Consider the following 13,944-nt stretch of genomic DNA (forward strand, 5'->3'; position numbering starts at 1 on the left):
GGAGAGCGCAGGGCAGGTCGCAGGCACGGAGCGCTCGCCTGAACCCGCCCGACTCCCAGGCGCCTCTCTCACCGCGTGGGGTCGGCGGCGTCGCTGGTGGCGTGCGATGCGGAGAGGCGGCAGCGGCGCGGGGCGCCCGCCAGGCCCCGCGGGGCGCAGGTGCGCGGTTCCCACGCGGGGACAGCGAACCTCGCACCGCGATGGCAGCCGCGCCGCTGAAAGGGCGGTCTTTGCTGCCACCTGCTGGCCACGCGGCGGAACTGCGGCAGGGCCGCGCTCGACTCCGAAATCCGTGGATGACCTGGGGCTCAGCGCCCAGCGCAGGGCTAAGCCGCACCGGGCAGGGGTGCGTTCGAGCTGCGGGCAACCAGCGGGTGCAGGCCCAGCTTCCCCTCTCCTGCCCAGGGCAGATCCCCAGCACTCACCTGGCCCCACCGGCCACAGAGCCCAGGGGGAGGACCTGCCCGGAGGACAAACATGAGTAACAAAGCAGAGTGTGGGTGTCTTTAAGGAAGAATTCATTCATTCATTCATTCATTCAGCCATTGCTTCCCGGGCTCCTGCTGGGTGCCAAGAACTCTTCTAGGGCCCGGGGACACTGAGAAGGTCCCTGCCCCGACCAGAGTACCTGGAAACAGGTGATCGGCACCCGAGCCAGCGACACATACGGGAGATTCAGGCCGCGGGCAGGGTGACGAGAGAGAGAGAGAGAGAGAGAGAGAGAGAGAGAGAGAGAGAGAATGGCTGCGAGGGGCGACTCCAGGAAGGGCAGTCTGGGAGGGCCTCTCAGAGGAGGTGACCTTGTGCTAAGGCTCGAGTGAAAACCTGCAGGGAGGGAGGCAGCGTGGCTCAGGCCAAGGCCCCGTGGCAGGAAGAAGCTCGTGTGTTTGGGAGAGTTGACGTCTGTCCAGCATCCGTCCATCGTCCATCACTCACTCATCGGCTTGTTCACTCTTTCATCCCATCCGTTCATTCATGCTTCTCTTGCTTTGCTGCCGTCCACGCATTTGTCCACTCAGCCACTCACTCACCCGTTCACCCAGTCAGCGCCGAGTATTCAGTGCCGGGATTGAAAATGACGGACAGCCACAGATACCGCCCTCACGGAGCTGACATCTCGGTGTGTGAGTGTGCTTGTGGGTCCACGTGTGTGCATGTGGGTATGCATGTGTGTGCCCACGTGTGTGAAAGTGCATGTGTGTGCTTGTGTCCACTGAGCATGTGTGTGAGGGGGCATGGGTGTGCCCGCGTGTGTTCACGTGAGTGTGCAGTGAGTATGCATGTGTGCATGTGTGTGTCCATGTGTGTGAAAGTTCACGCGTGTGTTCATGTGAGTGTGCATGTGTCCACGTGTGTGAAAGTGCATTGTGTGCATGTGTCCACTGAGCATGCATGTGAGTGTGCAAGTGTGTCCACGTGTGTGAATGTGCACCTGTGTGTGTTCATGTGAGTGTGCACCGAGTACAAACGTGTGTACATGTGTGTGCCCAAGTGTGTGAATCTGCACGTCTGTCTTCATGTGTCCACTGAGTATGCATGAGTGTGCATGTGAGTGTGCAAGTGTGTCCACGTGTGTGAATGTGCACGTGTGTTCACGTGAGTGTGCCCTGAGCGTGCATGTGAGTGTGCATGTGTGCCCGCGTGTGTGAATGTGCACCTGTGTGTGTGTTCACGTGAGAGTGCACCGAGTCCCCCCGAGGCCTGCGGGGGCGTGTCCCCTGTCGTTGCTGCACTCTGTGCCCTCCCGGGGACGCCGGGGCCCATGTGCCTGTCACAGCGCTGCAGAGCTGCCACAGTGAGTCCCGAGGCCACCACCTGCAGGGAGGGGCACCGTGGCCACGCCCCCGATGGGCGGGTCCGCAGCAGCTCAGCAAGGTCACCTCCCGGAAGGGCAGAACCAGATTGACACCTGGTCTCCTCCTGCCACACCCAGCCGCCTGCCTCTGCCTCCGCATCAGCCACCGTGCGCCTCAGCCTTTGTCCTGGCGGGCAGGGAGGCCTGGCTCTGGCCCACGTGTGGCTCTTCCGTGGCCCACAGCCCCGATGCGCCCACAGCGTTGCAAGGCTAGTGCACGGCCCCTTCTCCCTGTGGGGACAAGTGGAATCTGCAAGAACGCTGGTGTTTGTTCCACATTAATTTCTTTTTTTAAAAAATTTATTTTATTTATTTGAAAGAGTTACAGAGAGAAGTAGAGACAGAGAGAGATTTTTCCATCCACTGGTTCACTCCCCCGGATGGCTGCAACGGCCGGAGCTGTGCCAATCCCAAGCCAGGAGCCAGGAGCTTCTTCAGGGTCTCCCACATGGGTGTAGGGGCCTAAGGACTTGGGCCATCTTCTACTGCTTTCCCAGGCCATAGCAGAGAGCTGGATCGGAAGAGGAGCAGCCGGGACTAGAACCAGTGCCCATATGGGATGCCGGCGCTTCAGGCCAGGGCTTTAACCCGCTGCGCCTCAACGCCGGCCCCTCCACATTAATTTCTATTTCCCCAGTTCGAATGCTTAATGGAATGGAGGGCTCAGAGCCCCAGAAGCGGAGCAACCCCGCCCCCTCCTACCTCGGTGCCTTTGTGGGATTTGCTCCTCCTGCACCTGCTGCAATGCCGGGCCTTGCCTGGAGGCACTAGCCTTGCAGAGCTCACAGGATGGGCTGATGACTCACCTGTAGCCCTCGGCGACAGCCACTGGGCTTTCTCCAGCAGGGCCTTTGACTGGGAAGGTGTCACACCTGGGTGGGGCTGCTCCTGCATCGAGGGGGGACATTCAGCCCAGGGGGAAGTGGAAGGTTGCTGTAGAGGGAGGGGTTCCCGGAAGCAGCCAGGCAGCTGCTTAGCGATGGTTTGCAATACCAGGAGCCCAGAATGTGGTAGAGTGTGGGTACACGGTTCTCTTGGGGAAAACAGTTTGTGTGCCAAGGTCAATGTTGGTGTCAAGGACACACACACACACACACACATAAGAACATTTTCCCTGAGCGTCTTCCTCTTGGCCTGTGACTGCCTGGTGTGATGGAGAGAACTGTGCATAAAGGACTGGAGACCGAGGTCCCAGCTCAGGCTTGACCTCCAAACCCAGAGAATGACCTTGAGCTCAAGCCATACACATCCATTCCCTCTTGCGCCAAATCTAGGCCTCTGGGCTGGGGCTGGAGGGGGAAGAACGAGGCAGAGTTATGTGAGGGCGGGGCCGGATCCTGGCGTTACTGAAAAATGCCGACGTTCTATTCACCACAGTTTTTGGCATGAACCTAGGTGCTTCATGGAGTCCTGCGTTGGCATGTGATTGATGTCGGTGAGTGAGTTTGAGGGCGCTCCCTGAAGTCTGACATCAGGGCAGGTGCCTCCGGCCTCACCCCGGGCTGCCTGTTGGAGTCACCATTTTCCTTGGAGTATTTGGGATAAAAATGCCCTTCCTGGGATGGCCCAAGTGCTTGGGCCCTGCACCCGCACGGGAGACCAGGAGGAAGCGCCTGGCTCCTGGCTTCGGATAGGCATAGTTCCGGCCGTAGCGGCCACTTGGGGGGTGAACCAACGGAAGGAAGACCTTTCTGTCTTTCTCTCTCTCACTGTCTAACTCTATCTGTCAAATAAATAAAAAAATTAAAAATATGCCCTTCCTGTTCCTACAACATCTTGGGGGGGGCACTTATGAGGTCTATTTTGAGGCTCTCAGTGCCTAGAAAAACACCCAGGGCAAGGGATGTTGGTCACCCATTCTCGGATGAAGAAACTGAGGCATGGAGAAAGGAAGTTGCTTGCTTGGGCTCAGAAACCAAGCTACTAAACTTCGGGGCCACGTCTCAGTTCGTGGGGGTCTTTCTGCTCTGTGCCTTGGGCAGCTTGACCGGCACAGCACACCACAAAACTCTAGGGTCAGCACTGTGGCATAGTGTGTAAAGCCACCACCGGCAGGGCTGGCATCCCATAAGGGTGCCGGTTTGAGACCTGGATGTTCCACTTCCGATCCAGCTCTCTGCTATGGCCTGGGAAAGCAGTAGAAGATGGCCCAGTTCCTTGGGCCCCTGCACCACGTGGGAGATTTGGAAGAAGCTCCTGGCTCCTGGCTTCGGATTGGCCCAGCTCTGGCTGTTGCAGCCATCTGTCTCTGCCTCTCTATAAGTCTGCCTTTCAAATAAATAAATACATCTTCAAAAAAGGAAGAAAAAGAAAACTCCAAGAGTACATGCTATTTTTTTCAAACTCTCTTCCAATTTTATTGACAAAAATCTAAAAAGCAGTGATCCAAAATACACAAACATAGGTCAAATTCCTAAAAAAATTAATTTGCATAGAAGACTGACTTCCTCACCTTAGCTGAGCATTCTTCTGCTTTGGAAAACTGAAATTTAACAAAATCATTTTTTTAAGTTTATGCAAGGTTTCAGGAAAAAAAATAGAATATCCAACAATGATATGTGGAACAGTTCACTCAAATAGTTGCTACTCTCAAAGCAGTGAGTGGTTAATAATAGATTATTTTCGATATTATCTATTTTTAAAATATTTATTTTATTTATTTGAAAGGCATTGTGACAGAGAGGAAGAGAGAGAGAGAGAGAGAGAGAGAGAGAGAGAGAGAGAGAGGGAGAGAGGGAGAGAGCTATCTTCCACCTGCTGGTTCACTCCCCAGATGGCCACAACAGTGAGGGCTGGGCCAGGCTGAAGCCAGGAGCCTGGAGCTCCCTCTGAGCCTCCTGTGTGGGTGGCAGGACCCCAGTGCTCCGGTCATCGTCTGTGCATTAGCAGGGAGCTGCGCTGGAAGCGGAGCAGCCGGGACTCAAGCTGCTGCTCATACGGGATCCCAGAGTCGGCTTCACCGGCTGCACCACCACGCCAGCCCCTCGGTATCTTCTCTGCACTATGTCTTATGGGGGAAGCCTGGATGGGTAAACTGTTTAGGGACAATAAATAGCTAAGTCCATTATGCATATATCTTTTTAATATAATAGTCACATGATCAATTATTTGGTCTGATAATAATATTAGTATTATCTTCACGGTGACAATCTATGTTCATTGTCGGAAATTTGAAAAATGCACACAATCAAGAGAAAGCATAAAAATCTTTCGCTTGGGGATGACATGTGCTAATATTTCGGTGCGTTTTTTTCTGGTCTGTATAGCCACTTCGCTGTCCTAGGTAGAGACACTCACACAGCAGGGGCAGCTAACGAGATGTCTGCTCTCCCTTACTCTCCCCACATCCACAGGGCATGCGAATGTCTTCAGGCTTCACGTAAGATCTGCTTTTACACACCAGGCCCTCACTAGCCCACGTCACCTTGGTGCACATCAGCAAACGGCGCCCCCTCCAGGCAGGGGCGCACGGCTTAGCAGGTGCAGCAAAGCAGCCTCATGTGGAGCGTGCTGTCTGTGAACAGGTGCAGTTCCGACTTTACCACCCACCTGCCCCGGCCCTGGCAGGGGCACCCTTGTGCCAGGCCCCGCCGGCATAACCATAGCGGGCTACCCTCTGCACAACATACTTGCTGAATAACATAGATGTATCTGGATTTTTTTTTTCCATAGAAACAGGCATTCATTAATCAAAGATTCACACAAAACTCATGCAAGTTGTACAGCTATAGCTGGGAAGAGCGGGGCAGAGAGCTTGTTTGGCCGTGGGGCTGAACCCGGGGCCTGCAGTGCCCTGCAGTGCAGTTCTTGAAATCTCCTTTCCGAATGAGGCTCTCATTCACCCAGCCAAGTGTGGCACGGAGGAAACACTCCAAGTCTGTAAAACAGAACTGAAATGCACAGTGTTTTTTTTTAAAGAGTTATTTATTTATTTGAAAGTCAGAGTTACACAGAGAGAGAAGGAGAGGGAGGGAGGGAGGGAGGGAGAGAGAGAGAGAGAGAGAGGTCTTCCATCTGTTGATTCACTCCCCAATTGGCCACAATGGCCAGAGCTGCACCGATCCGGAGCCAGGAGCCAGGAGCTTCTTCCAGGTCTCCCATGCGGGTGCAGGGGCCCAAGGACTTGGGCCATCTTCTACTGCCTTCCCAGGCCATACCAGAGAGCTGGATCAGAAGTGGAGCAGCCAGGAACAAACCAGCACCCAAATGGGATGCCGGCACTGCAGGCAATGCCACAGCGCACCCCCCTCCACCTTAAAAAGTTTTATTTATTTATTTGACAGGCAGGGCTACAGAAAAGTGGGTGGAGAGCGAGATCTTTCATCTGTGGGTTCACTGCCCAAATGACCCCAATGACTGGGGCTGGACCAGGCCAAAGCCAGGGTCTCCCATGTGGGTGGCAGAGGCCAAAGCACCTGGGCCGTCTTCCGCTGCTTTCCCAGATGCATTAGCAGGGAGCTGGATGGGGAGTGGAGCAGCCGGGACTGGAACTGGTACTCAAATGGGATGCTGGCGTCACAGGCGGAGGCTTAGCCCTCTGCACCCCAACCTGACCCCACAGCTTCCTATTTTCATACCTGGAATAAACCCAAGGGGCTCATCTACAGTCAACAGAAATGATGACAAAAAATGTGCCCAAGGGGAAGAAAGCAGCCGGCCAACAACCGATCGTGTTGACTCGGGGACACAGCAAGGGCTCGCCGAGGAGGTGGAGGAGGAAGACACTGAGTCCAGCGTGTTAGTGTTATTTGCAGAGGGCGGTCCTGTCTGTGAAGCCCCTCCCATCAGATGCCGGCAGAGCCCCTGTAACGGTGAGAGCACTTTTTTTTTTTTAATCTTTTATTTAATGAATATAAATTTCCAAAGTACGACTCATGTGTTACAATGGCTTCCCCCCCCATACCGTCCCTCCCACCCACAACCCTCCCCTTTCCCACTCCCTCTCCCCTTCCATTCACATCAAGATTCATTTTTGATTATCTTAATATACAGAAGATCAGCTTAGTATACCTTAAGTAAGTATTTCAACAGTTTGCTCCCACACAAAAACATAAAGTGAAAAATAATAGATGATTTTTTTTAAATGATGATGAAATCAGATCAGACCTATTGTCATGTTTAATCCCAGTGAGAGTCAAGTTGGGAATTGATAATTTCTTTCTTTTTTTTTTTTTTTTTTTTTTTTTTTTTACAGAAGATCAGTTTAGTGTACATTAAGTAAAGATTTCAGTCGTTTGCACCCCCATAGAAACACAAAGTGAAATATACTGTTTGAGTACTCGTTATAGCATTAAGCCTCAGTGTACAGCACGTTAAGGACAGAGATCCTACATGAGGAGTAAGTGCACAGTGACTCCTGTTGTTGACTTTACAAATTGACACTCCTGTTTATGGCATCAGTAATCTCCCTATGCACCAGTTATGAGTTTCCAAGGCTATGGAAGCCCCTTGAGTTCTCCGACTCTTATCTTGTTTAGACACGGTCATAGTCAAAGTGGAGGTTCTCTCCTCCCTTCAGAGAAAGGCACCTCCCTCTTTGAAGACCTGTTCTTTCCACTGGGATCTCACTCACAGAGATCTTTTTTGCCAGAGTGTCTTGGCTTTCCATGCCTGAAATACTCTCATGGGCTTTTCAGCCAGATCCGAGTGCCTTTAGGGCTGATTCTGAGGCCAGAGTGCTATTTAGGACATCTGCCATTCTATGAGTCTGCTGAGTATCTCACTTCCCATGTTGGACGGTGAGAGCACTTTTATTGCGAGCGGAGGGAAGGAGACTCGGATCCGCGGCCAGGCAGCCCCTTGGACGCCCGTGGGCTTCTTCGCTCTCCTGAAGGGGGCTTTTGGCCACTGACCCTTGAGGGCCGATTGCCTGCTACAGTGTGCAGGACCCCAGGGATGAAACGATGCCGATGACGGCGCGGGTCTTGCTTCTCGGTTGGGAAGCAGGGTCCCTGGGGTGATGGCCTGGGGCCAGCTTGGCATTTCTAAGACCAGAGGAAGGGAATGCAAGAGGCCCGCATCCCTGCACCCTCCTGGCTGGTTCCTCCCGGCCTCTCTCAGCCACGCAGCGGACCAGCCACAGAGGGAGCGATGAGAAACCGCGAGAAAAACCTGGCAGGCAGCAAGGACCTCGGCGGCCGGATTAGCAAGTGACCAGTGCCGGAGCCTTCAAAGGACCCGGATGCATGAAGGCGCGCAGTCAGGGGGAGTTTCAATACCGACAGCTTACGTGGTGAGAGGCCCCCGGTGAGGGATCAAAGGCGGCTTCAGCGTCCCAGCTCAGCTGGGCCCAGCAGTGTTTAAGCCTGGGAACCGGCAGCCCGGAGGGCGCCGTGCTGACGCAGCAAGATTTCGGCCTTGAGGCTGGAGACAGAGCTCAGGGGCAGGCAGGCCGTGGGTCTCGGCCCTCGCCTGCTCACCCCCTTTATTTATTTATTTATTGACAGGCAGAGTTAGAGAGAGAGAGAGAGAGAGAGAGAAAGGTCTTCCTTTTTCCATTGGTTCACCCCCGAAATGGCCACTATGGCCTGAGCGCTGGGCGGATCCGAAGCCAGGAGCCTGGTGCTTCCTCCTGATCTCCCATGCGGGTGCAGGGCCCAAGCACTTGGGCCATCCTCCACTGCCTTCCCGGGCCACAGCAGAGAGCTGGACTGGAAGAGGAGCAACCAGGACAGAATCTGGCACCCCAACCGGGATTAGATCCAGGGTGCCAGCGCGCAGGTGGAGGATGAGCCAAGTGAGCTGCAGTGCCATCCAACTCACCCCCTCTTTATTTTGCAGCGATCGTGGGCTCACAGGAAGTGGCAAGTGGCTCGTAAAGTCCTTGGAACCCTTTGCCAGTGTTCCCCGGTGGTCACAGCCTCTCTAGTCCTTGCAGTATAATAGCAAAGCCGAGACGCTGACTTCACGGTGGTGTTAATGAGACTCCAGGTTTTCATTTATGTATTTATTTGAAAGGCAGAGAGAAAGAGAGAGAGAGCGAGAGAGAGAGAGAGACGCTTCCATGGCTGTAACGGCCAAGCCAGGCTGAAGCCAGGAGACAGGAACTTTTTCTGAGTCTTCCCACATGGACAGCCGGGGCCTAAGTGCTTGGGACCATCTGCTGCTGCTTTCCCGGGAGCATTAGCAGGGAGTTGGATCAGAAGTGGAGCAGCTGGGACACGACCTGGCGTGCATATGGGATGCTGCCATCCCAGGCGGTGGCTTTACCTGCTATGCCACAGCGCTGGCCCTAGACTCCAGGTCTTATCTCAACATGCGTGTGTGGCCACACTGCCAACTGTCTGCTGTGTACAGGGTCATGTAGTCAACACCACAGTGAAAACATTGCAGCTGGAGCTGGTGCTGTGGCATAGCTGGTTAAGCCGCCAGCTGCGACGCCGGCATCCTATATGGGTGCCAGTTTGAGTCCCAGCTGCTCCACTTCTGATCCAGGTCCCTGCTAATGCACCTGGGAAAGCAGTGGAAGACGGTCCAAATTCTTGGGCCCCTGAACCCGTATAGGAGATCCGGATGAAGCTCCTGGCTTCAGCCTGGCCCAGCCCTGGCCATTGTGGCCATTTGGGGGAATAAACCAGCAGATGGAAGATACCTCTCCCTCTTTCTCTCTCGCTCTCTCGCTCTCTCGCTCTCTGTCTGTCTCACTCTGCCTTTCAAATAAAGTAAATAAGTCTTTAAGAAAAAGACAAGAATATTGATTGCATCTAGGAGCTCCCTCAAGCCGCCCCTTTGTAGCCTGGCTTGAGCCCTGTGTCGCTCAGCTGTTCCCCATCTCTGGAGTCCTGTCATTTGGCGGATGTCTTAGAAAGGGAGAGCTGTGACGCAGCCAGGCGCCTCTGAGACTCCTCCGTGCCGCCGTGCGTCACTGGAGCTGATGCCTCCCCACTGCCGAGTAGCGTTCCATGGGGTGCAGCATTTTGTGCAGTGTGCTTATCCAGTCACTCATCCGGGACACGGGAGTGGCCAGCAGCTTCTGCACAAAGTGAGCATTGCTTTCACTGAGTGACCCCTGGGCTTGGGAGGAGCCAGTCTAGAGAGTGCCCCTGAGCTGTGAACTACTAATCTTAATTTCAGGGTGTGGTTTCAGGGCTCCCAAACTCTCGGCTGCTCTCTGCCATCAGTCTTTGTCTGCCATGCTTCGGCACAAAAGGCGATGTGTCCTGTCTATCTTCAGCATGTCGGAACCCAAGGATACTGGGATTCCTGCCACTGATACAATTTCTTTTTTTGCCTTGGTCATCAGGAAGTTGAGTTTGGGGCCCGCTCTTTGTGAATTCTCTGGTGTTGCCTTCGCTGTGATGTCCATCTAATTCAGCCTTGCCTTTGTCATCTTTTTGTTTGGTTTTGACCTCGAATGTTACTTTAACCCCGTGGAGAATTTTACCCGAATTCCTGAGCATCTTTCTCTTTGGAGAGAAAAAGCCACCAGCGCTGGGGGCCACAGCATGTTTTCCAGGAGACATGTCATGGGCCCTTAGAACGCGGGCAGCGTGAGCCAGCAGGAAGGGGGGAACGCTTGGTATCCTTTGCCGGACGTTGAATTCCCTGCGTGTGGAACCCTAAATTGTGCATCTCTGCACGTCCACAAGCAAGCACAAAGCGAGCTGTGGAATAGCTGTGCCCAGAGGGTCCGGCTCACCCTTCTCCCACTGTGGCTCACTCCTGAGGACAGCAGCCGATGCTCCACCCCAAGGCCCTGTTGGGTCCATGAGGCCGGAAGCCCCTGTGGAAGTGGGAGTGGGCAGGGGAGGGGGTGTGCGGCTCCAGAGCCCGAGAGTTGAGAGATTCGACGGAGCAGGAAAAGAATTCTGAGGAACAAGTCTGCCGCGTACTTTATCATGCCAAGTTAAGACCCTCAGTCCAGCAGCCCCCAAACCCAAACACACATGCCAAGCTGCATATAAAAGAATAATCACTATCATTTACTGTTATGGTCGCCTCTCTCCCTCTCCTTCTCCCTCTCTCTCTCTCTCTTTTACACACACACACACACACACATATCCACACGCATGCACACACATGCGCACACTGGAAGGCAGAGCCATATTTGTCAATGAGAGGTTCGACCTCATTGTGGGACCCATGTGGACCTTTTTTTTTCTCAGCCCAGTCAGATCTAACCAGAAAAGATCATGTATTCTTTTTAAGACTTATTTATTTGAAAGGCAAAGTTATAAAGAGAGATAGGAAGGGCGGGGGGGAGAGAGAGAGAGAGAGAGAAAATCTTCTATTTACCGGTTCACTCCCCAAATGGCTGCAATGGCTGGAGCTGGGTTGATCTGAAGCCAGGAGCCAAGAGCTTCTTCTGGGTCTCCCATGTAGGAGTACTTGGGCCATCTTCTGCCGCTTTCCCAGGGACGTCAGCAGGGAGCTGGATTGGCAGTGGAGCAGCTGGGACTCGAACCGGAGCCATATGGGATTCTGGCACTGCAGGCGGTAGCTTTACCTGCTACGCCACGGCAGCAGCTCCAGATCGGGCATGCTTACTGCAGGCTACTACTGGTTCCTTTCTCATCTTCAATTAGGAGATACTTTGTTTCTTTTAACACTAGTTTCTCCACTGATTATGAAAGTTTGAATCTTTTGCATGGTCATTTCCACCCATTAAAGTAGAAGTAATAGTAGCCCATGTGGATGTGTGTGTAGCTCGTATCCATAGACACGCAGGGAATTTTAGCTCACTTCTCAATGAGCACAGACGAAAAAAGATGTGGAGAAGATTTCATCTCCGCTCAGAAAATTGGTTTCGGTGGTGGAAAGGATCTTGGATATTGCAATCATTTGTGGTCCTCCGGAGGGTCCCAGATACACAGATAAATAAACAGATACGCAGTGCATCTGTGCTGTTATAATTTCATGGTGGGGTGGGGGTGGATTGCGGTGAGGAAAAGCCTGTTTAAAAGACTCTTCAGGGAGCTGACGAAGAAGGCATGAAGCGGCAGCTCCTCGCGGGCCGCAGCGGCTGGCACCGGGCCGTCACCGAGGTTGGCTGCAGGAGACGGTACCAGCGCTCCCTGGAACGCAGGCAGGGCACCTTTTGACCGTCAGGGATTGCTAGGGGTCCAGTGCGCCGCCAAGCTTTTCAGTGCATGGTTTTACAACTCTGAGAGGCAGCTGCTCACAACTGTGTCCTTTTCCCAAACGAGGACACCTCGGAAGGAGAGGCGAGGGCACCTGCCCCGGGAGGGTTCCACCACTGCTAAGCCCTGGGTTTGGGGTTCAAACTCAGGACATCCGATTCACTTGCTTGAAGACCAGGCTTTTCTGGGGGTCTTGCTTGTTGCAGCTCTAGGAATATGGCCTTGCGTCCCTACTCCGCATTGTGAAATGAACGAAGTCTGGTCGAATATTCGGGCCAGAATCTTGTTCCTGGGACCTCTCTCATTCAGGCTGGGAGTCATCTCCACAGCTCCAGCGAACCTGGGTGTTGGAGGTGGAAAGAGTGAACCCCAGACCCATCAGAGGAGCCGTGGGGCTCCCAAGCCCAGCTGGTAAGGAGGGACCCTCAGGTGTGAACTTGGCCTTGGTCTCTTGATGACTGTATCGTACGGATTAAATGACCATGGTTGTGGCTGGCTGCTGCACTGGGCCTTCACACCGAGGCCGCCCTGCCTGGCAAGAGAACACCACCCCACCTGGTGCTCAGGAGAGGCGGCCTGGTTTTCCAGGAGCGATGGGAATGTCTCCTGGCACAGGGAAGAGCCCCAGAGAGACAGGCTGTGGGCTAGAGCTCTGGGTTAAAGCAATCCCCTTAAAGAAACCCTGGCTGGCAGATCCTATCCCTGTTGACACCTTCTCCTGCACACAGCTGCTGGAAGATGTCTTTAATGTGCAGATGGTGACACGTCTCAGCCCACAGTGTGGTTGTCATTGTAGCTGTCGCGTGGTCACAACAGTCACAGCACAAGATTGAGGCCCAACACGTGCAGCAACCACTGTCCCCAGACTGGACACGCGCTGCATACTGCCCTCTTGTGAAATGCCTGGATACGTTTCCTCTAGGTGCACCTGGCCCTGGCTTTTCTCTGTCCTTCCAGGTAGCTTTAGGGATAGACGGAGGCCAACCAAAGGGGAACAGGCAAAAGTGAGGTCTTCAGAGCCGCCCGGAGCCAGGGAGTCAGCCCAGCATCTCTTTGATTTTGGCAAAGACCCAAAGGCAGGTAGAGGACAGGGAATGCATTAAAGTGGACCAGAGGGAGGACCTGGGGTGTGCTCTGGGTGGAGGCTGTTAGCAGGGGGAGCTGTGGGTGGGGTTAGGAGACGTGGCCGTATTGGATGATGTTGGAAGCGTGGTGAAGAACGAGGGAAGTGACCAGTTGCTGAGTCCTAGCTATTGGAGCTGAGATTTACAGGGATAACTGTTCGGCTCCTCGAACCAGTTATTGGTCATCCAGGTCTGATTTCCCACGGGTGCGGCTTCTGGCTGGCAGGCTGGCCCCCTGCGCTGGTTACTGTGGTTACTGCGGATATGGGCTGTTCTCTGGGCTGGTTGTTGCATTGTGCAACAGAGTTGTGTTTGCATTCAGTCTGCTGAAGTATGAACAGTGTCTCATGTAAACATGTAAACATCGAGCAATCACGGGAAAGTCTCGGCTCTTCACTTACAAATGTTTACGTTTCCTGACAGCTGATGATTAGTGGCGGCACAAATTAAATGCTGTTATTTACTTAAGACTGCAATGAGTCAGAATTCTGCAAGGTGCATGCCAGCCATCGTGAGTGTCAGGCAGCGTATGAAGGTGTGGATGATGTTGCAGACATTTAATGCTCTTTTTTTTTTTAAGTTTTTTTTATTTATTTGAAAGGCAGAGGTGGGGGGAGGGAGGGAGGGAGAGAGACAGAGAGAGAGAGAGAGAGAAAGAGAGAGAGATTCTCCATCCACTGGCTCACTCCCCAAATGGCTGCAACGGCCAGAGCTGGGCCAATCCCAAAGCCAGTAGCCAGGAGCTTCTTGGTCTCCCACACGAGTGCATTCTCTCTCTTTTTTTTTTTTTTTACAGGCAGAGTGGACAGTGAGAGAGAAAGAGACAGAGAGAAAGGTCTTCCTTTGCTGTTGGTTCACCCTCCAATGGCTGCCGCGACCGGTGCAC

This window comes from Oryctolagus cuniculus, chromosome 19, assembly GCF_051225735.1.
Source record: "Oryctolagus cuniculus isolate XC-2025 breed Fujian yellow rabbit chromosome 19, ASM5122573v1, whole genome shotgun sequence".
NCBI lineage: Eukaryota > Metazoa > Chordata > Mammalia > Lagomorpha > Leporidae > Oryctolagus > Oryctolagus cuniculus.